Genomic DNA, 26,301 nt, shown 5'->3' with positions numbered 1-26,301 from the left:
GCAATCCTACTCTGAAACTACACTGACAGGGCAGAAACCTGCACCTTCAGAGAAGCAAGGCGAAGACCGTGATCCAAGTCCACCTGCAGGAAAGCAAACACCCTGGATATCCGGAACACCTGAAGATCATAGCCTCTAGGACTACACCATTCAAAGAAAGTATGCCATGCTCGATGGTAAATTCTTGCAGACGCAGGCTTCCGAGCTCTGAGCATGGTGTTAACTACAGAGCTGGAAAAACCCCTGGACCTTAAGAGGACAGTCTCAACAGCCACGCCGTCAAAGACAGACGACCCAGGTCTGGGTAATGGCAAGGACCTTGAGACAACAGGTCCGGATATAGAGGCAACAGCATCAGAGTGTCTACGGAGAGACTCCGAAGATCGTGAGTACCAGTGCCATCTGGGCCATGCTGGAGCTATCAGCAGGAGCGTGCCGCCTTCTTGCTTAACTTTGCGAATCACTCGAGGAAGAAGGGAAAACGGAGGGAAGAGGTACGCAAACTGGAAAGTCCACCGGACCGACAGAGCGTCTACCAGAAGTGCCTCTGCATCTCTTGACCGTATACGGGAACTTGGTGTTGTGTCGGGAGGCCATGAGTTCTATCTCTGGAAGGCCCCACTTGTTCAGCAGCAGTTGAAACACCTCCTGGTGAAAAGACCATTCTCCTGGATGCACGTCTTGACGGCTGAGAAAGTCTGCCTCCCAGTTGAGGATTCCGGTATGAACACTGCCAATATGGCAGGGAGATTGCCTTCCGCCCAAGCTAGAATGCGGGACACCTCCATCAGGGCCGCCTGACTGCGGGTCCCTCCTTGGCGGTTTATGTAAGCCACTGTGGTGGCGTTGTCTGACTACACCTGAACGGGTTTTCCATGCAGGGCATGTCTTGCTTGCTGGAGAGCTTTGAATACTGCCCGAAGTTCCAAGATGTTTATCGGAAGCGCAGATTCTGCTGTCGTCCACCTTCCCTGGAAGAAGTGCGGACCAGTCACCGCTCCCCAGCCTTGGAGACTGGCGTCCATTGTCAGAAAGACCTAGTCAGCAATCCAAAAGGGGCGCCCCTTGTTCAGGTGAGCAGTGTGCAGCCACCAGGCCAGAGACAGACGTACCTCCAGGGAAAGCACCATTGTCTGTGTCTTTATCCGATGGGGCAACCCATTCTATCTGGAGAGGATCAACTTCTGCAGAGGTCTGGAGTGAAATTGGGCGTACTCCACCATGTCGAACACAGTAACCTCATTGCCGAGTGAATAGACACCTAGTGACTCTGCAGGCAACTGCGTACCTTTGTCTATAATGCAGAGATCTTTTCCTCCGTCACAAAGATCCTCTGTTGGTGAGAGTCCAACAGGGCTCCGAGATGGAGCATCCTCTGTGAGGGAACCAGAGAGGACTTCTTCCAGTTTGCAAGTCAGCCGTGAGTCTGCAATACAGAGACTGTCAGTTGCAGATGGCACTGATGTATCTCTGGAGACCCTGCCAACAACAGGAGGTCGTCCAGATAAGGCAACAAGCAGACCCCCTGCATCCGCAAGTGGGCTGCCATAACTGCCATGACTTTGGTAAACACTCGAGGTACCGTGGCCATACCAAAGGGTAGCGCCTGAAACTGGAAGTGTCAGTCGACCACTGCAAACCTGAGGAAACGTTGGTGTGCTGAAACAATGGGGACATGCAGGTAAGCGTCCTGAATATCTAGCGACACCATAAAATCCACAGGCTCCATCGCTAAAACGATGGAACACAGGGTCTCCATTCGGAACCCTCAAGCATTTGTTGAGGGATTTGAGGTTGAGGATGGGCCGGTAAGACCCTTTGGGTTTCTGTACTAGAAAAAGATTGGAGTAATACCCCGATCCCCTCTGGGACAACGGAACCGGCACTATAACTCCAGCCTGGAACAGATAGAGTGTAACACCTTCCGGAATTCCAGTGCCTTGTCTTGATCCGACTTATGGCCAGTGGTGAAAAATCGTCTGAGAGGCCTCCACCGGAAGGCGAGGGCGTACCCCCGAGAGACCAATTCTCTTACCCAAGTTTCCGTGGTGGTGAGACACCAGCACTGGGCGAACTGAAGAAGCCGGCCTCCCACTTTGGGGTCCCCCAAAGAGAGGCCGTCCCGTCAGGCAGAAGCCTTATCGTCCGACTTGGGAGCAGGACGTCCTGTACTCCAAACCTGCTTCTTAGGCTTGGCAGATTTCTTGACTCCTGACTGTCTAGGAAAGGACTGTACTTTGGACTTACCCTGGGCCCTATAGGGCCGAAAGGACGAAGAACCCGACCCTGATGGGACTGTAGCCGATGGCAGACACGCAGACTTAGCTGCTGCCAGAGTGGCCACAATTTTGTCCAGATCAGGGCCAAACAGGACCTGTCCATTAAAAGGCAAGCATTCCAAACACTTTTTGGAATCCACGTCCGCTTTCTAAGAGCGCATCCATAGTGTGCGGCGAGCCGCCACTGCTGCAGAGGAGATTCTGGAAGTGAGGAGACCTATATCCAAGGCTGCCTCATTAATGTACGTGGCTGAGCCTCTGAAATTACAAACTAACTCCACCTGCTCAGGTGAAGAGTCAGTGTCCAGAGACGCCTCCAAACTATCAGCCCAACGCTCCATGGCTCTGGCAACCCAGCACACGGCCATAGCCAGTCTGGACACCCCCCAGCAAGGGAATAAATGGATTTCAGGCATATTTCAACCTTGCGATCCATAGCATCCTTTAAGGAGGACATGGAGGGCATGGGCAATGTAGCACTCCTCACTAGGCGTGTGACATGAGAATCCACTTGCGGAGGAGATTCCCACTTGGAAAAATAATTATCCGCAAAGGGGTATGAAAAAGCCAAACATTTTTGAGGCTGGTACCATTTACCCGGATTTTTCCACGCCTCCTCTAAATGATCCACTAACTGACCAGATAGAGGAAATACAGTGGCATCTCCCTTAATATCCTTAAAGAAGGCGTATTTGGATTTAGCAACGGGGGATAGTCATCCTCAATAACCAAGGCCGCACGGACTGCCCGTATAAGGCCAGGTATATAGACTTTAGACTTAGACTCCACCTCCTTACTACGGAGGGGCTCCTGGTCTGAAAAGTCAAATATCTCACAGTCATCAGACACAGCATATCATCCTCATCATACTGACCCGTCTAAGACACTAAAGGCCGCAATGACGACTCCCCCTGTAAAATGTCCAACAGGTGTTGCACCGTATTGGACAATGAATTCACCCACACAGGCTCCTGCAAGACCTGGGGGGGGCGAAAGCGGGAGACACTGGGGTACCATCAACTGTCTGGGGAACCCCTGCATGGATGACGACACAACCGACTGCTGTGATAACTCCATCTGGGGGAACGCAGGGGGTGTCGCTAGCTGGCCCACAAGGGTTGTAAGTGCCTTAGCAAAACAAGCACAGGCGCAGTGACAGAAATTGGGCGTGATATAAGATAACACGCCCTACATAACCCCTCAGTGTTTCCATCACCCTCCGCTAATGGTACATTACATGTGGTACACTTTAGCTGAAGAGGAAAATCACGTTCACTCTCAGACATGATGAGTGTATGTGGCTCCCCTCACAGATAAATGATTTTACAGTGAGGCAATGAACACCCTGCAACACCGTACCATAAGGGTTTTAGCAGAGGAAGAACAGGGATAGTAAAATGGCTGACAGTCAGAAATGAAAGTACAGGCAGCAGCGCTAGCAGTAAGTCACATACAATGCAGAAATGAATCCCTGCACTACAAGCACTATAATCAACTACACAGACACAGAAATACAAGTTGGAAGCTGCTCAATCACTTCAGTAATATCACTCAGGTGCATGTAAGGGAGGGGTTAGTCTATACAAGAAACAACAAAAAGTATTCCCCCAGCACTCAGAATGATAGGGACCTCCGGTATCAGAGACGCCGTGACGCGGCCCGGAGGCTTAGCCATATCTTTGCAAATATATGCAACTGAGATCTCTGAATTATCTACCACCATGTAGTTTTTCAAATCTTATTGCTGATTTCATTCTGAGTGCTGGGGGAATACTTTTTGTTGTTTCTTACACAGACACAGAGCCTGGTAGGAAACAGTGCTGCATACTCTCACCTTAATCGCAGGAGAGGTATGCGGGGGGGGGGGGTACCCGGACCGCAATGCCACCTGTAAATTTCCGCCGAGGAGCAGAGAGGAGACGGGCACGGGGGAGGAGCGCTGACCCATCCCACCAGACCGCTATGGAGAGGCACTGTGCAGCGGGGGAGGCGCGCTCCCCTGGCATGCAATTGACCCCTGGGATGCCGGAGCTTTGCCGCTCAGCCGCGGCCCGCTGTCCCTGGTGGTCTAGTGAAAGCACAGGTTAATACCAGGCTCCACGTGCAGACAGTCCCCAGGGAGCCCTCTGCCTGGGGACTTAGGTCTGTATCGGCTGGTACCCTCCGCGGGACCCCGCCGCTTACCTGCCCCCTTGAATCCGGCCACAGTCCAGGTAATCCAGGGTCACCGCTAGCTGTGAAACCAGACATCCACCAGCATCCCCGGAACAGTAACGGCATTGTGGTCCGGCGGGGTGGAGGAGCGACAACATAGACGTCAGTACTGACTGTCTATGCTGTGCAGCTCATCTTGTGCAGCCACAGATGCCTTAAAAGAACTTCAGGGGCCATTATAGCCCCCCTCTGTTAAATGGTGATCCGACTCAGAGCCGGGCACCTTCGAAACTGGTTTGCCTTGGCTCGGGGTATAGGAGGGGGAACCCAGTGCATCCTGGGAGGCTGAAAACTTTAACTCTGTGTTGCCCGATGTCTGACGTCATCCACCTAGACCCCAAGGTATCCAGTGGATACCCTATGAACCCTAAAAGTAGAAAATATAATATATCTCTCATTGTTGCAAGTAGCCAAGCAAGGAAATGCAATCTGCAGACAGAAAGATAGCTTCTGTGACACTGAAACACAATGCTATCTGGGATATTAGGTTACCTTTTCTCTAGATACATTCCTTCAAATGCTCTGTGTACTCCTTGTAATCTATGTTGGTTCAGTCATTAGTTGCATCTGATTTTCATCCACTTGGAAAAGTGATGCAACTGGCAAATGTAACTCACAAAACAGCAATAGTTATGCATCAGAATTGGTGGGCAAATTCCAATTGAAGGTGGTGGCAATCTTGCCAGATTATTGTGTTCCCTATGGGGCGGATTCGGAGTTATTTATTTATTAACAGTTTCTTATATAGCGCAGCAAATGGAGCAAAGCGATAAAAAGCAAGTAATTGTAATAAAACAAGATCAATGTTGCACTGCAGGTGGGGCAGATTTAAAATGAGAGATTTAGATTTAAGTGGGGAGTGTCCAAACTGAAATCTAACTTAGTGTAAAAATAAATAGGGTTCGTTTAAGGTGGATAGTTACTTGCTTTTTTTCCCCTTTGCCTCCAACTCAGAATCAACTCTTATGCCTTTAACCCAGTGATCTACTCTGTCCAACCTCCAGTGTACACCTGGCTTACATCCCGGACTACGATTTTTATCTACTCCACAGTATTCAGCTATTGCCATCTCCCAGTATTACACTGTTACATTCCTACAGCGCTCCATCAATCTCAACAAAACTTTAATTGGTTGCACGATAACAGGAAATATCTACAAATAATTCCCTAATAATAAATGCATGCATCCAAAAGAGATAGCTGAAAATATTACCAAGAAAAGGGAAAAGTCCCATGTATCAAGACACTGGCGCATGAAGTTAAGACTTACAGGAAATGTTATGAAGCAAAAACATTAGTAAGGTAAAAGCGGATGTGAAAATCATGTGAGCTGTGGAATAGCAGCATCACTGATAAAGACTGTTGTACAAATGCTAACATCTGTATGGCTGGTTGCAGACTGTACTGTCCATAGCCCAGGAAGAGGTATGTACCAAATTGTGTAACCTGCATTAAAATATAAGATGCAGGTTACTGTTCTTGTGGCGTTTGGGTGATGCAAATTTCTGACAAAATTCTGATGAAAGAAAAGTATCACAACATCCTGCCAAATGATGGACATATTAAACCAAGATTGTGTATACCTTACGTGGAGAACAAGAAGGACGATGGTGACAAAATGATGCAGTGGCCGAGTTAGATAGTCATGAACATTCTCAAATACCTTCATGGGCTTTATCTACCAAGTTGTCACAAGTCAATGATTATGGTTTGGTATATGACAAAATTGCTGTAGTAAGCACATTGTATTTTTACTATAATCTTCCTTAAACATCCCATATCTTTAGTCAGCAATTAAGCAATCAAGACTCACAGTCATTAATTATATGTATGCCAAAGGGCATTAGAAGTAAAATAAGGCTACATGTCATACATAACCAGACAGCCCAACACACTGAAAACAATACAAAGGTTATTTTCATTTGCAAATAAGTTACAACATTAGTTAATGTCTTTTATGGCCCAGACTTAAAATGTCTAATTACTCTACCACAAACAGTATTGGATAAACTAGATAAGGAGATCACTTTTGAGTATGATCCTGTTGCTTAGAATAAATCCTATGATTAAACTGCTTTAGAGTACTAACTAATTGTACAGTACTCCTATATATTCGTCATTTGCAGGGAAAACATTTGGTAAGGCCACAGAGCCAATGGAATGGTAAATACAGCCCTGGAGAAGACGCAAATTGATGCATGTGTGATTGAGAGCAGCAAGCATTACTTTGCAAAAGAAATGTACTAATCAATATTTAGCACAGCTAACAGTTGAAAACTAATGCAGTTTATACTTCACTAAATATATCCAGGGTGATATGTTCAATTTAAGATCTTCACTGGCCATATACTTTACAAGCTACTTAGTTTGTATGCTTACCACATTATTTTGTCTAAATTAACATTATTATGCTGGGTAAATACTGCCGATTATAATAACTTGTGAGATTTGAAATGGGACGTGTTTGAAGTCACCTATTGTCATCTGAAAGACTTTGCTGCTCAAGTGAGACAGATCGGTTGTAAATAGTGGACTATCCTTAGCTACAGAGGTAACCATGGAAACAGTTATTTATAACATCTGTCAAATGAGGGGAACAGACTGAAGTCACACCTGCCAATTTCACGTATCAGGAGCTATTTAAAAAAAACTTAAGTAACCAACATAATTTTAATAAGGGAAGATATTTTTTTTCAAAAAGGTAACTCCACTCAAAAATAAATGTATGGACGACAAATCGAGTCAATACAGATCACAAATGAGTGATATATCCACACACGTGCCTGATTATAATCAGGTAGGTGTGTGTTCATGTGTGTTGTGTTTTTTTTTTAATTCTTACCCTATTAAAAGCTCTCAAAAAAAAATAATCATACGCATCATAAATGGAGTTTGGGTGTTACCCATGGTAAGAAAGCTGTAATGAGCAATATCCGTGCTTTTAACCACATACCTGGCATGGTCGCATGGGATGTGACTGCAGCCAGCTGGGCTTTCGCTGACATGGTTGAATCCCATGCGACAGTGTATGCTGCTGTGTCGGGGTGGACCCAGAAAGGACCTGGGCAATGGTGCAGTGTAAACGGTGCAACCCGGGTTATCCAACCTGGGTCATGTCTAAAATGAGCTGATTGGTGGTTGTGGATCAGTCACCTCCCACTTTATATGACCTCACAAGTTTAGCAGGGCAGACCCAGGTTCAGTGTGAACGGGGCAGACCTGAGAATAACCCAGATCGATGGTGTTGTGTAAATGGTGTCTGACCTGGGTCTGTCCTGGGTTGGAACCATATCTGAAAACCCAAGTCGGACCCGGGTTTTTGGTAGAAAAGAGGTATAAATAAAAAGGTAAAAAGGATTCACATAAATTCCTTTTGCGGTTGATAGCAATGCATATACTTACCAATGTCACTTTGTAACGTGAGCACGACCATTTTTTCCTAAAATCCATATTTTTAGGAAAAATGGTTGGGAATTGCTCTGGGGCCTCCGGGACACCCCTGTCCCCTAATGACTAATTAAGTAATCGGAAGTTTCCAATTAGCTTATTTAGTCCACTAATTACTCACCTTCTGGCAGCACTGTTCTTCTGCGCTTCCTGGCATGCCTGAAGCTGCAGTCTTTTCTCCGGAGTCTTCAAAAGCTGCAGGGTAGTGTTGTTGGTGCGCAAGACCCCCCTGTCAGTGTGTGTGTGACCACCAGGAGAATGTGCAGTCACTTACCTTCTCTGGTCGGCTTCCACGTTCATGCAGGGGAGCACAGAAGCTGGTCCAGCGGTCGGAGGATGCAGCAGCCGGGCACAGATGACAGCAGAGCACCCGTAGCAGGTGAGATGTTCTTTCCTTAGGTTTTCTCACTCTGAGGCGTTTTCAACAAAGAAAACCAGCGTGCATTTTTTTAAAATTGGAAACTGCGGGTATCAGGAACACGTATACCCGCAGTATTCCAAAACTGGTTGCGAGGGGAGGGGGGGGGGGGGAATTCATCACCACTAAGGGGTGGGAGGTAATTTCACAATAGGGGGCCTATGGGCACAGTGAGGATAGGGGGGTTATGAGAAACCCCCTAGGCATATATGAAAAAAAGTTTTCAATAAAATATTACATTTTTTTTTTTTGGATGACAATTGCTGGGTGGTTTCCGAAAAAATAAACCAGCTAAGTGGTTAAAGAATTCACAATTTGTCACAAGAGGAACATTTCATGTATAATCTGTTGGTTCAGTGACCTGCAATAACCCTATAGTGCTGGCAGCCAGGATGCACGCTTTCAGCTTTAATTGCATTCTCTGTAGCAACTTGTGTGTCGCCATTATGCAGAGTATATAAGCAGGGTCTTTAGTAAACAAAGTAGAAGTATCTTGTGTTCTATATACCTGCAAATGAGGAAACTAAACAGTTACAATATTTTCAAAATACAAATAAAAATGTTTAAAGCACTACATTCATTAGTCCGTGCATACAGTCATTGTAACAAAGTTCATGTTAATATATAACGGCAAGATTGAAAGAGATAAATAGGGGTATTCAATATGGGAGCGAAAACTCCATTTTTGCGATGTTTTCGCACCTATTACGTCATTATCGCAGGTTTTGCTTTTACACTGTATTCAATTTCAAAGATTTTTCGCAGGTTCGAAACTTTTCACCACTGAATAGGTGGCGAAAAAGTGCAGAATTGGGGTTTTGGGGTGCAGGCTTAAAAAAAATAGCCTGCACCCTTCAGAATGACCCCTTGAAACGATCTGTGTCAAAAAAAAAAAAAAAAATCAGGACACCCCAAAAAAAGCACTTCGAATTTTGGGTGCCAAAAAAAAAAGAAAAAAAAAATGTTGGGGAACAAAGTTAAACAATAGCGAACTTGACTCTGGGGGGGTCCCCAAGTATGCCCCAGGTGTTTTTTTCATTGCAGCTCCTTGCGACAGGTGGGTTTTTCACGATTTTTTCAAGTCTCTTTAGCAACTTTAAAATATGCTGACCCCCATTTTCAAGTACCCCAAATTTGCTGGGCATAGTTATTTCCCCCCCCCCCAAAAAAGTCTAAATGCTCTTCTGCACCACTTTCTTCAAAGTCGCATTTATGCACTTGCTGCGGCTATTAGAAACCCCGACTTCCTTCAGGAGTTAAAAATGGGGGTACCCATAGTGATCCCCCATGTGTAGACATCTTCAGGGGGGTCCCTAGAATATTTCCCGAAAATTCCCGTTTTTGTTATCCTGTAAGAAAAAATTAGTAAAAATTTACAAAAAAAAATAAAATAAAAAATAAATGACATAAGGTCCCCACCCCAAAAGCCAAACCAGCCCCAGGCTTGCAGCCAGTGGTGGTTTCTAAAAATACGGGGAACAAAATGTGTAGGGTTCCACCGTATTTTAGAAACAAACACCAGGCTGCAGGGACTAGTGCTGGTTTTAAATATAGGGGGCAAAAACGACGTGGGGTACCCCCTATATTTAAGACCAGCACCAGACCCAACCGACCGGGGTGTAATGCCACAGCCCGGAGACCCAATCACCGGGGCTCCAGGTCCAAAGCATTACACCCCAAGTCGGTTAGCGCAAGCCGGTGATCTCGGGGGAGTTGGGGACCCCCCAAAAAAGGGTCCCCCCCTCCCGAGTACCACAGGCTTACGCTGAAGCCTGGGGCTCATCCCCATACCCCTGGAGCGGTGGGTATGGGGGTAATAGGGGGGCCAAATAATGTAACACTATTGTACTTTACTGTGGAACTACAAGTGTCAGCATGCCTGCCATTTTGCACTTGTGGAACTACAAGTGCCAGCAGACATGCGGCACCTGTAATTTCAAGATAAAATAAATAGTTAAAAAAAGACAAAACACACACACCGTGCTCAGTATAAGTTTATTACATACACCTACCCATTCACACATGCTTAACTATACCAGAAGTTTCTGTCCCCTTCTCCAGTAGATCCTTACAACTTGGCCCTGCAAGGAAGATTTCATACTCGCGTACATCCAGCGCTGGTCTCTGCAGTAATCTTATGGGAAAATACGAGCGTGCAAATCTGTGAAATTTAACATGTATAAATTTCACTGATCCTCTGATGGATAGTGGAACATCGATGGCAGCCAGTCGGCATTTCCGATTGGCGGATCAGTGTTAACGATCCAATCGCAGGAACGGACAATCATTCGTTAGGTGTATAGTGCAGACTAGCAGTGTATTCACTCAAGATTTCACACAAGTTAATTTCTACTTATACTGTGTATGAAGTTTCGCCAACAGCACTGTCATATATAAAACACCATCATATCAATGTTTCTGTATTGCTAAGTGTACAGAGAACACAATGCATGTCAATCAGCTCACACAAAACCCTAGAACACGCTACAGGAATGTGGCGCAGCCATAGTCAGAACAACAGGAGGTATGACAACAGAATGATACCCAATATATGGGTGTCAAGCTGCAGGCCCTTGCCACAGACTTATGGCAACATCAGATCTTCCTTTAAGACAGTAGTGGGGAACCTTTCTACTGCAGAGGGCCATACTGATATATATAAAAAAAAATTCTGCAGCATCCTGAGGATGCTCTGGGGAGCTGTATAGGCAGCTGTGTGACCGTCTGAAGCATCCAAAGGAAGCTCCAGGTGGCACTGCTGCATAGATTCTGGCTGCAGGGTGCCATTCTAAGCACCCTGCTAGCCAGATGAGGCGAACAGAAAAAACTCTGAGGGCCACACCAAATGATTCCGGGGGCCTTATACGGCCGCCCCAGGCCTGATGTACCACATCCCTACTTTAAGAGGCGACAGCGCCGCACAAAAAGTACTCCTGCTTTCTCCACCCCACATATACAGGCAACAGCTGAGAAGTACCTTTTCCACAAACTGCATGGGAACTGTGGTACTGAGAAGTACAAAGTCTTTGGCTCCTCAGCACCTAAGGCTGCAGCTCCCCACATTGCTTCAATGTAGTAGCTTTGGGTTATTAACTAGCTGACAATAGCCCTCTCTTAATTGGGAGTTCCCTCTTCCTATGGCACAGACTGTAGCTGTGCACACACTTTGACCAGATACGTGGGGAGTTACACAGCTGTACTGCCTGCAAATATATGTAAAGAAAAAAAAAAATACTTTACTTGCATTTTTAACACCTAAAAAAAAAAAGCACGTTGTTCGTATCATTTCAACATATCTAACCATGTATTTTACTTGCGTTTGGGTTCATTGCAGTTTTACAAACATTTCTTACTCCATTTATTTCTATAGCAGAGGTTCCCAAACATGGTCCTCAAGGCTGCCCAATAGTTCATGTTTTAGAGATATCCATGGCTGAGCACAGGTGACTTAAGGTGCCCATACATCTGCAACGGATCGTCGCGATGTAGCGATGGAAGCGGAAATGCTGATCCGCCGGTCGGAAATGTCGAACGGGGCCCATCGATGTTCAGCGATCCATCACAGGATCGCTGAAATTTCACATGTTACATTTTTCCGATTTGACAATCGCGATCATGTTTTGATCGTGATTGTCATATCGGTGAAATCCAACATGTGGGATTTCTGCGATCCTGTGATGCCAGGTTGCAGCATCGCGGGAATCCATTGCAGATGTATGGGGCCCTTTAATTAGCACCAATTTGATTTAACTACCTGTGCTCAACAATGGATATCTCTAAAAGGCCCACCCAATACATCAGCAATCTGAAAACCACAATTGAACATTTTGAAGTTTTGTTGCCCGATCTTAGGTTTTCCCAATCTAGCAATCCGCGCCCATACATTACAGATCTTTTTCAGTTATTTGCAGATCGATTGCAGCAAACAAAGATCTGCCAATCTTGAAAGGCCCATCATTTTACTGGTAACGGTCTGCAAATCTGCTGATCATGTCCATACACTAGCAATTTACAGCCCCAATCCATCTGTGAAACCCAACATGTTGGACAATCTGTTTTAACAATTCCAATCACTTTTTGGTTGCAATCTACGATCTGTGAAGCCCATATATTGTAGATTTTCATACACAAATCGATTGCAAATTGCAGAATTGCCACAATCGATTGCTCATGTATGGAGGTCTTAAAACCTGAACTGATGGAGAGCCTTGAGGACCACGTTTGGGAACCTCTGTGCTATAGTATGACATACCAAACTCATGTAGAAATGACAAATGCAAATCGGAACCCCATCAAATATAATGTACATGAAAATACATCATTTGCATGACATGTGTCATGATATTATATTATATTAGAACTTAACCAATTGTAAGTCATCACTACAGCTGGTCATTCCTATATTATTGTGAATTGCAGTCTCTGAGGGGCAGACATTTAACAAGTTATAACCATAGTAACACACAGGAAACTGCTATGTGCTATTTTAATACCTACAGTTTCAACTATTAAGTTAAAATGATGTGCTTAGTATGAGTGGGGACAGAGTAATCACCTTATCAAGATCATCATGTTCAAGAACAAGCTGTAATGAATAGAACAGAGATGCCTATATAGACAAGCTTATATTTCACTACAAAAAAATATTAGCTTCGGTTAAGAACAAAAGAGCAAATCTGCTTGGCTTAAAATTAATGTCAAAGGTAGCTTAATCTATAATATATTTTGCTCATTTTATAAAGGAGCGGTTACGAAATTTGCATGAAACTTAGAACTACATTTCTCTTACCAAGTGTACATACCATATCAGATATACAGTACCTCACAGACTTTGTACAGATTTACACCATTTGCTATTTCAAGGTCACTGCCTGTGGAATGAACATTATGAAGTTGCCCACTTGGATGGGATTACTAGTAGGCGACCTATGAGGCAAGTCCACCACTTAAAGTAGCTTTATTAAATGAGAAAAATAAACCATTAGAAGGAAGTAAGGATCAAATCCTGAGATGGAAGGGAGGAGTCATAGGTCTGATTATATAGGCTGTCTGGCGCCATAAGTTAATGGTAATTAATGAGGACGCAGCTATAATGATAGTGCGGTACAGTCATCTCTTTGCTGCACTCTCACTAGTGACTCAGCCTCAATCACCAGGGGTCAGAGGAGGATATGCTGAAACTTGATTGGAGGAGTTCAACATATGCTCCTCCAACTACTGGAATGGGATAACCTTTTTTTTTTATTTTAGGGGGTGTGGGGCACCATGCTATTTCCATATAGAGACAGCAAATGAAAACTCTGTTTACATAGGTGGTACAGACTCTTCCTGTGCTCAAGCACAAACTATGACCACACCAGTACTTCCTACTCCACTGGGTACGTAGGGCCTGACTCAGACCCGGTCGCAAGCGCTAAGCGCTCGCAAACCAGGTCGATGGTGGCTCACAGCGCATGCGCACGACGGAGCCGGCTCGGTCGTGCGCATGCGCAAGACCCGGCTAGCGACGGGCAATCCGTCGCTCCGGGTCTCGCACCAAAGTGGGCGAGCTGTCGATGTTGAGTGAGAACGCATGCCGTTTGGGGGCGGCCCCACTGACATCACTCGTGATGTCAGTAGAGAGATTCCGACTCTGTTAGGGCCGAAATCTCTCTGGGGCTTGCAGCCACGAGACCCTACCACAAGGTCTCGTCGCAAGCCCGATGGTCGCGATGGTCAAGACCACCACGACCATCATCATGGCCGCTCACTATAGCTGTGGGTGGCAACCCACAGCTATGCGAGCGGCCAGGGGGCCGCTCCATAAGAAAAAAAAAAGACGCCCTGATTCAGAGCGTCAAGCTCTGAATCAGGGCCACAGTTCCTGACCTTCTCTTTCCACCCCGCTTCTTTCATTGTTGCATTAGCTGAATTCACCATTGCTGCCTCCCATCTAAATGGCAAATTTATCATAAACCATGAGTGTTGTATCTCAATATACATAATTCAAAGGCATACCACGGGATGGATACGGGATGCCGGCGTAAGTATCCCAACCCTCCCCCTCTTCCTATCCTAACCGGTGCCTAAACCTAACCCTCACCACTTGGTGCCTAACCCTAACCTGATTCCACCCCCTAAGCCCACTACTTGCCATCAAGATTCCAGAGGTCGGGATGCCGGCGCAGAGATTCTGACAGGTTTTGGGATTCTGGCACCGGCCAGGGGCGGAACTAGCGGCGGTGCAGCCGGTGCCTTGCACCGGGGCCTGCTGTGGTGCAGGGGCCCATGGAAGCCTGCATCCGACAGCGCTGCTGCCCGCCGACCTGGTCCCCATTACCTAAATGGTTGGAGCTGGAGCGGGCCCGTTTTGGCCGCTCCAGCTCCAACGTGAGAGACACCCGCTGCGGCCCGGCCCCTTGCTCCAGCAGCCGACCCCTTGTTATGACACAGCACACGTGACATCATGATGTCACATGCGCCGTGTCATAACAGGGGGCCGGGCTGCTGGAGTAAGAAGATCGAGAGGAGCAGAAGAGGAAGAAATAAGATAAGTGGTGGTGGTATGCAGGGGGGGGGGGGATGGGTGAAAGACTGACACACGCTGACACGCTGGCGCTGGGGAAAGAGGCTGACACGCTGGCGCTGGGGAAAGAGGCTGACACGCTGGCGCTGGGGAAAGAGGCTGACACGCTGGCGCTGGGGGGGGGAAAGAGGCTGACACGCTGGCGCTGGGGGGGGGGGAAAGAGGCTGACACGCTGGTGCTGGGGGGGGGGGAAAGAGGCTGACACGCTGGGGTTGGGACACACGATGGTGGGAAGAACGAGGCAGAGACATGCTGGGGATGGAGGGAGAATGAGGCTGACACGCTGGGGCTTGGGGGGAGAATGAGGCTGACACACACGGGCTGGGCAGACTGAATTTACTGATTGGGGGGGCAGTGAGGGGTGGTGAGAAAACAAGGCTGGGCAGCAGGACAGACACTATTTAATTACTGGGGAGGGGTGAGGGGTGGTGACAAAATGTTGGGGTGCCAGGAATGGGTGGGGGGGGCCCAAAGAATATTCTTGCACCTGTGCCCACCACTCTCTAGTTCCGCCACTGGCACCGGCATTCTTACCACCGGAATCCCCGGGGTCAGGATATTGACCGCATCATCCCCTTACCATAACTGATATTCATGCTATCGCCAAGAATAACTTAGTATGAGCTTAGATCTTCCTTTGCACGGGGAAGCCTATTCAAGACCACTGAACTTACAATCCTGCAGCATGCACTTCTACCCAAGGTTTTCCCCTACATGGCCAATGCGAACATTACTTTAGATACAGTTGTTCTAAAATGATTAGCAAGCTGAACTCTCCTAGTCACTGATGATACAGACAAATGTGCCCAATAGTCATCTCTTCTTCAGAGTCACTGTTTCTCTTGCATGCATGCTTGCCATAATTATATACAATCAGGGCAACACAACATATTTGTAAAGACCATCCGGAATGTTTTGCTTAATGCATGCATGACCCACACCCATGTGTAAGCCCTGGCTTTTAGTAATTTCCACTGTTCTGAATGTGTAATAGTTAGATTACTAGAAACAAAAGGGTGCCCTTGACACTACTCTTAGCAGCAAGTGATAACTAGACTACATTATATTATAGATTAAGAACCTAAATTGTTATTTTAATTTGACAAACAAGGGGGAACTATATGAACTTGGATTCTGCCATTAATGTACAACTTTGTGACCGCTTGAATGTAAAAATAAAAAAAAAGATTGTACTATGACACATTTTGTTTTTTCTTTACATCCACTAATCAATTCCAAATAAACTAATCAAAACACTAAGGGGTACATTTACTAAAGTGAGTTTTTAGAAGTGGAGAGGTTGCCTATAGCAACCAATCAAATTCTAGCTATTATCTGCTAGAAGTTGCTAGTTACATGTTAAGTAGAATCTGATTGGCTGCTATGGGCAACTTCTAAAAACTCTCACTTTAGTAAATTTACCCCTATGCCTCTCTATTATACAGTGCATCCAGAAAGTATTCACAGCGCTTCACTTTTTCCACATTTTGTTATGTTACAACCTTATTCCAAAATGGAATAAATTCATTTTTGTCCTCAAAAAATTCTACACACAATACCTAATGACAATGTGTAAAAAGTTTGAGATTTTTGCAAATTTAATTAAAAAAAAAAAATACACACCTTAGAAATCACATGTACACAAGTATTCACAGCCTTTGTTCAATACTTTGTTGATGCACCTTTGGCAGCAATTACAGCCTTAAGTCTTTTTGAATATGATACCACAAGCTTGGCACACCTATCTTTGGGCAGTTTCGCCCATTCCTCTTTGTAGCACCTCTCAAGCTCCATCAGGTTGGATGGGAAGAGTCGGTGCACAGCCATTTTCAGATCTCTCCAGAGATATTCAATCGGATTCAAGTCTGGGCTCTGGCTGGGCCACTCAAGGACATTCACAGAGTTGTCCTGAAATATCTTGGCCGTGTGCTTATGGTCGTTGTCCTGCTGAAAGATGAACAGTCGCCCTAGTCTGAGGTCAAGAGCGCTCTGGAGCAGGTTTTCATCCAGGATGTCTTTGTACATTGCTGCATTCATCTTTCCCTCTATCCTGACTAGTCTCCCAGTTCCTGCAGCTGAAAAACATCCCCACAGCATGATGCTGCCACCACCATGCTTCACTGTAGGGATGGTATTGGTGAGGAGCGGTGCCTGGTTTCCTCCAAACATATGCCTGGCATTGACGCCAAAGAGTTCAATCTTTGTCTCATCAAACCAGAGAATTTTGTTTCTCATGGTCGGAGAGTTCTTGGTCATCTCCCCGACTAGGGCCCTTCTCCCCTGATCACTCAGTTTAGACAGCCGGCCAACTCTAGGAAGAGTCCTGGTGGTTCCGAACTTCTTCCATTTACGGATGATGGAGACCACTGTGCTCATTGGGACCTTCAAAGCAGCAGATATTTTTCTGTACCCTTCCCCAGATTTGTGCCTCGAGACAATCCTGTCTTGGAGGTCTACAGACAATTCCTTGCTTGGTTTGTGCTCTGACATTCACTGTCAAGTGTGGGACCTTATATAGGCAGGTGTATGCCTTTCAAAATCATGCCCAATCAACTGAATTTATCACAGGTGGACTCCAATTAAGCTGTAGGAACATCTCAAGGTTGATCAGTGGAAACAGGATGCACCGGACCTCAATTTTGAGCTTCATGGCAAAGGCTGTGAATACTTATGTACATGTGAATTCTTAGGTTTCTTTTTTTTTTTTATTAAATTTGCAAAAATCTCAAGAAAAATTTTGCACTTTGTCATTATGGGGTATTGTGTGTAGAATTTGGAGGACAACAATTAATGTATTTCATTTTGGAATAAGGCTGTAACATAACAAAATGTGGAAAAAGTATAGAGCTGTGAATACTTTCTGGATACACTGTACATACCTTGGTATGTAGAGACGATTTTAGACAATTTTTTTCATAAAATTGACAATGATTTCTTATACTGGACTTATATAGTGTAAAGGTGGATTACCTGTAGAATAGGATCAATGATACAGAAAATATTCTATTCAACAATCTTACTTCATACCATAGGTTACTTATTTTATTGTTTCTCATTGCTGCTCAATGTATTAATTCAGCTGCTCATTTTCTACTTTCCAGAGTTCTTCAGGTCTGATTAATTTTCTTTTATATTTAGGGTTTGTTATCCGCTATACTTTCTAATAGACAGTGGTTATTTTCCCTCCTATGAACAGATAATCTTCCTTACAAACTATATCATAGGATATCAGAAGCAGTGTATCAGCCAAACTAATCACGTTATACATTTTGGATTCAACAGAGGAAGGAATAGAATGGTTAAAACCGGTGTGGTGGGAACGGAAAAAGGTATGCAAGTGTGTTTTAGGGGAGGCGCAAAACCTGAAATAAAATTCGAACTATATGCATTTACATATGTGTTCAAAAATCTAAATGTAATAGTGAATATGCATTTTTCACTAAGCGTGCACATTTTTTTTTTATTTTAGTCAAAACCAAAAGTAAGAACATTACAAAATGAAAGCGTGCAGATCGCTTTGTGGAGAATTCCATTCACAGCTGCTTTGTGTCTAGCAGTACATACAGTGCTCACACACATGACTAAAGTCTCCGGGTGTATAGTATTAGGAATGTTTAAACAAATCATCAGAACTACTTGTAGATTTAATATACTTATGCTAAAAATATACAGTTACCTTCTTGGGAGAAATAAAAATAGTTAAAGTTTAAAAAGGCGGTTCTTTGTGTAATTATCATCTTTAAAAAGATCAGCAAGGCCTGCTATATTCCTTGCACTAATAGTGGAATGTGTAATGTGCCAGCTGCTTTTAGCATATACTACTTTGCAGGCAGAGGAATGATAACCTCAAGCACTTGTTGAGGTTGCTTGCCAGGAAGTGTAGATATGTAACTAGATGCAGCTATGGATCACAAACTGCTGTATCATCAATATCTAGGTAGCCATACACAACAGTGTGACTGCAAAGCGTGATGTGGACCTTAAATTGTGACAACACACTTGTACAAAGCATTCCTACGTTCTCATTGTATAGTCTCATTGCTTCTATCGTATGTCAACTTTTCGAGCCATTACAAATTTTCAAGGACATTCACTTTCCAATATGGAGTACACACTAGATCTGGATGGTTCCACACGGTCAGATTTTCCTTCAGATTTGAACAATAACGATTTTAAAAAAACGTTCATATCTGAAGGAAAATCTGACATGTGTCCCTGCACAATGAACGATGCGCGTTCCCGTTTGTCAGATAACGATATCTGACATCTGATGTGTTTGCAGTCAGATTTGGACGATACCATTCATTTTATTACTGTCAAAAATCATTCAAATAGTTGGTAAAATCGTTCATCTGACCATGTGCATGCACCATAAGGGAGCGATGGGTGAAAGTACTGCCCACTTAGTTTCTACTCAATGTTTAAGACAAGCACTCACTGGTTTGAAGTATCAGTTGGGTGGCAGCGATACCTACCAGCCAAATTACAACATTGTTTGCTCGTGTGAAGCCTGGGAGGAGAAAAGGATAATAAATTAAGAGCTATAAATAACCTGCTGTTATGTATTTCTATGTGACCTACCATCACGGTTATACAAATGTAAATATTAATTCTGTAGATTCAATAAGAGAAACTGGTTATGATTTTTTTGCCATCAAAATGACTAGAACAGAAGAACACAAGGACGCAATGAAAACCACAGTAATAAGGTATAAGATCAAATAGTCTGCAAGGGCAGTTACGGATGAATAGCAAATATTATAAAATGTATGAGATTAAAGCAAGCCGGGTAGCATTAAGGGTGCCAGTGAAAGGCTTCAGGAGAGAGAGCAGAGTGGGGTTCTATAATTGCTCCTCCTCTTTTCTATCACCCACCATGGCTGCTGCAGATATGACATCATGAAGGGACTGTCCCCTGTGTGGTCACTGCAGTGTACAGAGTGACAGCATGCAATGGCTTGTACAGCAAACAAGAGTCCACTACAGGGGGCGTTTATGACTAAAGATAGAGCTAGCAGGTTTCTGCACACTGTGGTGGTACATAGCAGGGGGAGATAAATAAAGGGTATGGGCAGAGACCTCTCTCCTACATATGTCACCAAGATTAACTGCGGTAAATTGGTGCAAGAAACGTTATATATGCACCAATAGTGCGGACAACAGTGCTTCATATATACCAATACAAAGAGCATGGCAGATGCCACTTAGTAGCCACAGAACCCAACAGTCTGCAACTTTTGAGAGTTGATTTACATGTATTTCAGTTGGGTGCCCATAATTGCTTGCTTCCTTAAACAGGGTGTCAGGAAAGCCTTTGTGAGGTAGAGAGAGGCTTTGAGAAGAACCTAGGGTAGATATATAGCTTCATTTAAAAAAAAAAAAACATGAATTGTATTTTCATTGAAAATAAAACATTTTCGAAAACCAGTCATTTAAGTGAATTTGTATTATAACATAATGCCTGGCTACTATATGCATGTGTAGAACAAACTTCAGCTTTTCTATGCTCCACTGACCAGGTAGACTCTACCATCAGCATGAAACCTGCAGCATGTACCATGATTTGCTATGACAGCTGGATGCATAAACTACACAACTCCTCGATAGCTTTGTTCATATATTTCCTCAATCTCACAAGAACTTGACACACAAGCAAATTCACCCTGGGTAAGGAGTATAAATCAGCACCGTGCCAGGCTGCAAGGTATGCATGATATGTGCACACTGTTTTTCTATATATCTATCTCAGGGGTCTATTTACTAAGCAGTGTTAGGAGACAGAGTGAAAAGTGATAAGGTGACAGACAATCAGCTCCCAACTGTCATCTCACAGGCTGTGTTTGAAAAATTACAGTTAGGAGCTGATTGGCTGGCACCTTATCACTTTTCACTCTGTCTCCTAACACTGCTTAGTAAATAGACCCCCTCGGTCTGTTAGTGGAACATAGTGTTTCCACCCCACATTTACAGATTATTAAATATAATAATTTTTGTGTACTGACAGTTTTAAGATTTACCATTGCTTTTACATGCATTTATAGTGGTCAGGACTGCGGTTTTATATGTATAATAGATTTAAGGTTTGCGGTTCACAAAATAAGAATGTGTTGGCTGCTGCCGCTATTTCAAAAGTTTACGGATTCAGTTATCAGTTCTAATCATACATATATAGTATATAAATACACAATGAAATAGTGCAATTAGTGGGCTGTTTATATGAGGCGTCTTGAACTGATAAGTGACAAATGCCAGAGCTTCATACGACCACTAACCTGGCAGAGGTTGCTTTGTTTATTTTATGTCTATTTACCAGCTTGGCAATCCAAACTGCTATCAAACAGCATGGATAACATGTAGCGGTCACATTGACAGAGGAATAAAAATACCTTGGAAACCAACAAAACTATGCAGCTTAAGCGTCACATTTCAAAATAATTTAAAAGCGATGTAATAATTAAAGTTATAGTGGTATATTAATAAAACTATAATAACACGGGTAGAACCAAGCCTGTAGTAAACCACAGACACAAGAACACATTACTACATGGTCTGCTAACTTGTATAAGGCTTGCATAAATAAGGGCTGCACGGAACACTTGTCCTATGTCAGGCTTTCCACATAGGTAGTCTGCACAAAAACACCCAAAGGGATTTTTTCTTTTATTATTATTACAAATTTCCAGTAGTAGCAGTTATTTACATATAAATACTTATTGCTCAAGCCTACAATCCGCTTTAATGTTCTCTCCATAATTTATTTTTTTCCACAGGAAATGATTACGTCATATATGCTAAAAAAAAACCAGTATATTTCAAAACAAAAATTACACAACCCTATTAGTAATTGTTCTAGTCATAGGCACAAAAGTGTCAAAAAAAAGGAGACCATCCCTGCAATGTGTAAAAGTGGACGCTGTTGCGTGCCACTGAGCATGTGCCATTTCCTGACCAAGCATGTGCGAGCAGTTCGTGCGGGAGGATCCTTCTCCCGGTCATTCCTGCGTAATACAGCCCATAGGCCACAACAGCGGAAGTAAAATGTAAAATATATTATATATATATATATATATATATATATATATCTCAAAAAGTTATTTCTAGGACAGGAGTATTTTCTTCTTCAGGGTCCATTGGGATCCACAGGGATAATGTGGTTGGAGTGATCCAGGCACCATACAGTTAAGCTTTCAGCTCCCAGGATGCCTCATTTTCATGTGGATGGCCAGATGTATATGCGTCATTTGGGTTGCGTACAGAATGCTGGCCCTTGGGATCCCAGCGGTCAGAATCCTGACGCCTACAGCCCAACCAGGTTAGAATGCCGACGCCTAAAAGCAAGTATGTGTAACCCAACCCCTAACTGTAACCCTCACTTCCCTAGTACCTAAACCACCCTCCCCTCACCCTAAACCTACCCCACAGCCTGACCCAAACTCCTTAGCCTAAGCCTCCCCCTAACCACAGTACTTCCCTTCGGGATTCCAGCGGCAGGATGCCGGTGCTGGTATTCTGACCACTGGAATCCCAGCGGTCGGGATTCTGACTACATCCCGCATCATTTACCTGAGAAAGAGACAGCACCAAGGTGCACTATGGGAAGAAGGCAAGTCGGCAGATGCATTGTGATACTCTGTGCAATCTTCTGCTGGTAAACCTTGGGTCCTGGCATTCATGTGGATGTTACTTTGACACGTATCACATACCCAAACATTATTGCTGACCAAGGACACCCCCCTGCATGGCAAAAGTATAATGTGCCATGCCACACTGCAAACATTGTTCAGGAATATTTTGAGGAACATGACAGAGTTCAAGGCATTGACTTGGCCTTCAAATTCCCCAGCTCTCAATCCAATTGAGTATATATGGGATGTGCTGGAAAAATAATTCCAAGCCATGGATGCCACACCTCAATTTAAAGGATTTGCTGGTAACATCTTGGTGATAGATACCACAGGACACCATCAGAAGCACTGTGATTGGTGCTGCGGGGGGGCGGCTATGTGACTGAAAAATCGGTGCTCAGTGACAGCCTCTCTAGTACTGTGTGGTGCTTTGGGCTGCCGGCTGGCTGTATTCATTTCTAACAATACTAGCATTCTTGACAATGACTCAGAATCTGAGTCAGTGCCACTGTTGGAGAAGAGGGTACGGAAGGCCTGTGTCGGGAGTGGGTCGAACTCATCTCCTCGGCTCAGCTGTTCTCAAACCTGCCTCGCAGGCCACCCCGCTCCTTGCTCACTGCCACTGGTGTTGCTGAGTAAGACACTGACTGCTGGGCTGGCAGAGTGAAAGACACTTAGGTCAGCCAATTAGCAGCAGCACATAAGACGAGGGGCAGGCTGGCACGCATCTACTGGTAATTGACCAGTGAGAGAGTGTCAGTCACTCCGTGGGTGTGCTATATCTATATATAAACACTGTAAGCCTCATAAGAATGAAATCAAAATTTATTAGTGTATTATATGTTTAAGTAGCCAGTTAACATAATAAAAAATTAAAACACTGGTTAACCTCGGTTCTGGAACCAATGTTTAGAACTAAACAATGTTAAAAACATTGGTACTACTGATGTTTTCTTTCAATGTCCCATCCCTATCTTATACAACTGTAAAGGGAAAGGGCTCACAAGCAAATGCCATTTTTGAAACAAGCTCTTCTAGAAGTAGAAAACTTAACTCCTAAAGAACAAATATATATTCACGACTATTTCAGGCCTCTTTTCCTATACACTAAAAGTAACTTCTGGTTAAATTGTCATTTCCTCAAACTACTACAGGTAATCCCCAGATGAACCCAAATAAAGTAGACTACAGTTGCACGGACATGCTTTTCAATCAATACATATTTAGGGGAAAACACCTAAACAATATTTATATTGATTATTAATATAGCCCCCTATCCATCTGTAGTATCCAGTGTTCACTCCTCACTGATGTATTTAATGGAGTTTTTCTGCTGCTACTTAAATGTGGATGTCTTACTGCTAATCCGACAGCTCTATTTAATGTACAAATCACCTATCGGAGGCTATATTCTGTCAGCTATACAACAGAGGGATTTACAGTACCTGGCACATGCACCATCTGGGATACAAGTGACAACCTCCAGGATATAACACAATAATGAGCTTGGTTTAAGGAATGAATGATACAAACCATTCATTTATAGTCAATGTTATTCAACCCCTTCAATAAACCAAATGAGTCACTCGCGCTGTTTTGCATTTAGGTGCTTTTGCTTATGATACCAGCCAAATATGATTACTAGACGATAATTATTATTATTAATCATTAGTTAAATCCACACTAGCAAACAGTACGCATAGTACACTAGTTAAAAAATGTAAACTATCCAAAAGCAGTAGTATAGCAGTGGCTGGCAACATGCAACACTCAAGCTGCTGTGGGACTACACATCCCAGCATGCCATACCACAGTTTTACTGTTAGGGCACACTATAACTGTAGCAGGACATAGTGAGCGGAATTAAATTGTTTTAGCACACCCGATCTCCCGTCTAAAGTGACTGAAGATCGCGGACGCTATTCAATTGATTACAATTATCACACCGATCGTTCCCATAGAAGTCAAGTTTAGATGCATAAAACAGCTAAACTTGGCCAAAGTGCTGAGCACAATCGAGAAAAGTGCTGTTTGGGCACCCAAACGGGTCACATATTTGCACATTTCAGGTCGCCACCCATCCGAAGGGAGCGAGCTGAAATGCCGATGCTGGCAGCTGATCGCGTCCGGCAGGAACAAAAATTGAATAGCTCCACCTGGCACGAGGCGGGGGTGGGGATGGGAGTCAGCTGCCGGCAAAAAGAATTGCGCCCAATGTTAGGCGTAGTTCCACAGCAGCCAGAGTGTAAGATGTTGCAAGACCCTGGTCTATAGTTCTTCCAAATGGTTTCTGTTCTATTTCAAAAAGACTACCCCAATTTTAAAAATCGACAGAGCATGTGGCACAATTACATCAATATTCTGCACCTGAGTAGCATTGTTACCAGAGAAGTCTAATGCTTAACTGATGTCCTTATCCTCTGGGTGAATGATTTACGTATCGGACAAAAGGGAAATGTTAATGTAGAACCAGCATTATGCAGCACAGTAAAGCACCGCACATGTAGCACAATGGGGGCTATTGAATTAGCAGCGAGGATCTGTGGTATCCGGCATCCCAACCGCCAGGATGGTAACTACATCCTGGAATCCGCACATGTAAGGATTGTCTAATAGAAGGTACTTAATTAGCTAATTTTTGCTCACACCATGAATACCATAAATCATGCAGAAACATAATGTTGCAGCTAACTGAAGCACAATAAAAAATAAGTTTATAACTAATTATTTAGTGAGATGCATTCTATTACTATTAGCACTGCTCCCATATATTTATATAACGAGGAAGAGCAGCATTTGGCAGCCAACATTTGATTGCCAGTAACAGGTGTCAGTAAGGTAAGTGTAAACTGCCCTGGCATCACCCAGATATAGCACAGGTAGTGTGGCACCGACCAAAGACAACTCAGTCATCTCTCAAGAATATATCATAATATCAGTTTCTGACAGATACCTGAACAAAGCCCCTAACAGGACCATGTGACTATCTGCCAGTAACAGCCTCATAGTAAGCTCTCCCAGCATCTTCCCAGTACAGCATCCTGCCCCCGGCATCCCTGTACCAGGTAACTGCCGTCTCCGCCCCACACCCTACCTCCCACAGCCATGTGACTAATGGCCCGTCACCGATCCGGGTCACACCGCCCTGTAACACCATCACCCTGACCCCAGCTACTATGTACGAACCTATGAGCAGCAGCTGTGAAGATAAGAGATAGGTCAGCAGTTCTCCCAGGCAGTACTGCAGCTCTGTATCACGGTCACTACGATCTCCCGGTACCCCAGGCGCCGCCTCCTCAGGTAAATGACCGACAGTAACCCCCAACTCCGGAAACCCGCCGGCACGTCATCTGATTCGATGGGGGGCAGCCAATCAGCGTCACCCCCTCACTCCCGCCCTTTCATTTGCCATCGTACATCAGCAGAGGGGGATTCCAGTACGCGCATGCGCGGTTCCGCTATGTCATATGGCGTGAACACTAGACAGACAGAATGACCAGCACTCTATCGCTCTGCCTGGCTGCGTGTGTAATAATCGGTATATACAGATCATGTTGCTGGATTATTCCCACAGGAGCACAACGTCCTACTACTGCTCCTTTCCCATTTGTCAATGTTCCTGCTCTTCTTTAATTTATTCACACGTGATTGCTGCATGTAATAACCATAGAAAGGACCTGCACACCCAGGCGCTATAGAGCAGAGCTATTAAACTTATTCATTTATTTATTACCAGTTATTTATATAGCACA

General features: G+C 44.3%; 1 protein-coding gene across 2 annotated transcripts in view; it reads right to left on the bottom strand.

The window, feature by feature from the left end:
- The window catches only part of ACSL4 (acyl-CoA synthetase long chain family member 4), an 84,701-nt gene extending 58,827 nt beyond the window's left edge, over window positions 1-25,874 (bottom strand). Inside the window, exon 1 of one of the 2 annotated variants that reach the window (XM_088482852.1) lies at window positions 25,736-25,874. The gene's annotated coding sequence lies outside the window, so the exon portion shown is untranslated. The remainder of the gene's footprint in view (window positions 1-25,735) is intronic. The other variant, XM_088482853.1, reaches the window with a different exon arrangement.
- Between the last annotated feature and the right edge of the window lie 427 nt (window positions 25,875-26,301).

The sequence above is a fragment of the Taudactylus pleione genome, unplaced genomic scaffold, assembly GCF_031769625.1.
Source record: "Taudactylus pleione unplaced genomic scaffold, aTauple2 ptg000296l, whole genome shotgun sequence".
In the NCBI taxonomy this organism is placed as follows: Eukaryota; Metazoa; Chordata; class Amphibia; order Anura; family Myobatrachidae; genus Taudactylus; species Taudactylus pleione.
The sequence above is the reverse complement of the archived record's forward strand: the minus strand, read 5'-3'. Positions and strand labels throughout refer to the sequence as shown.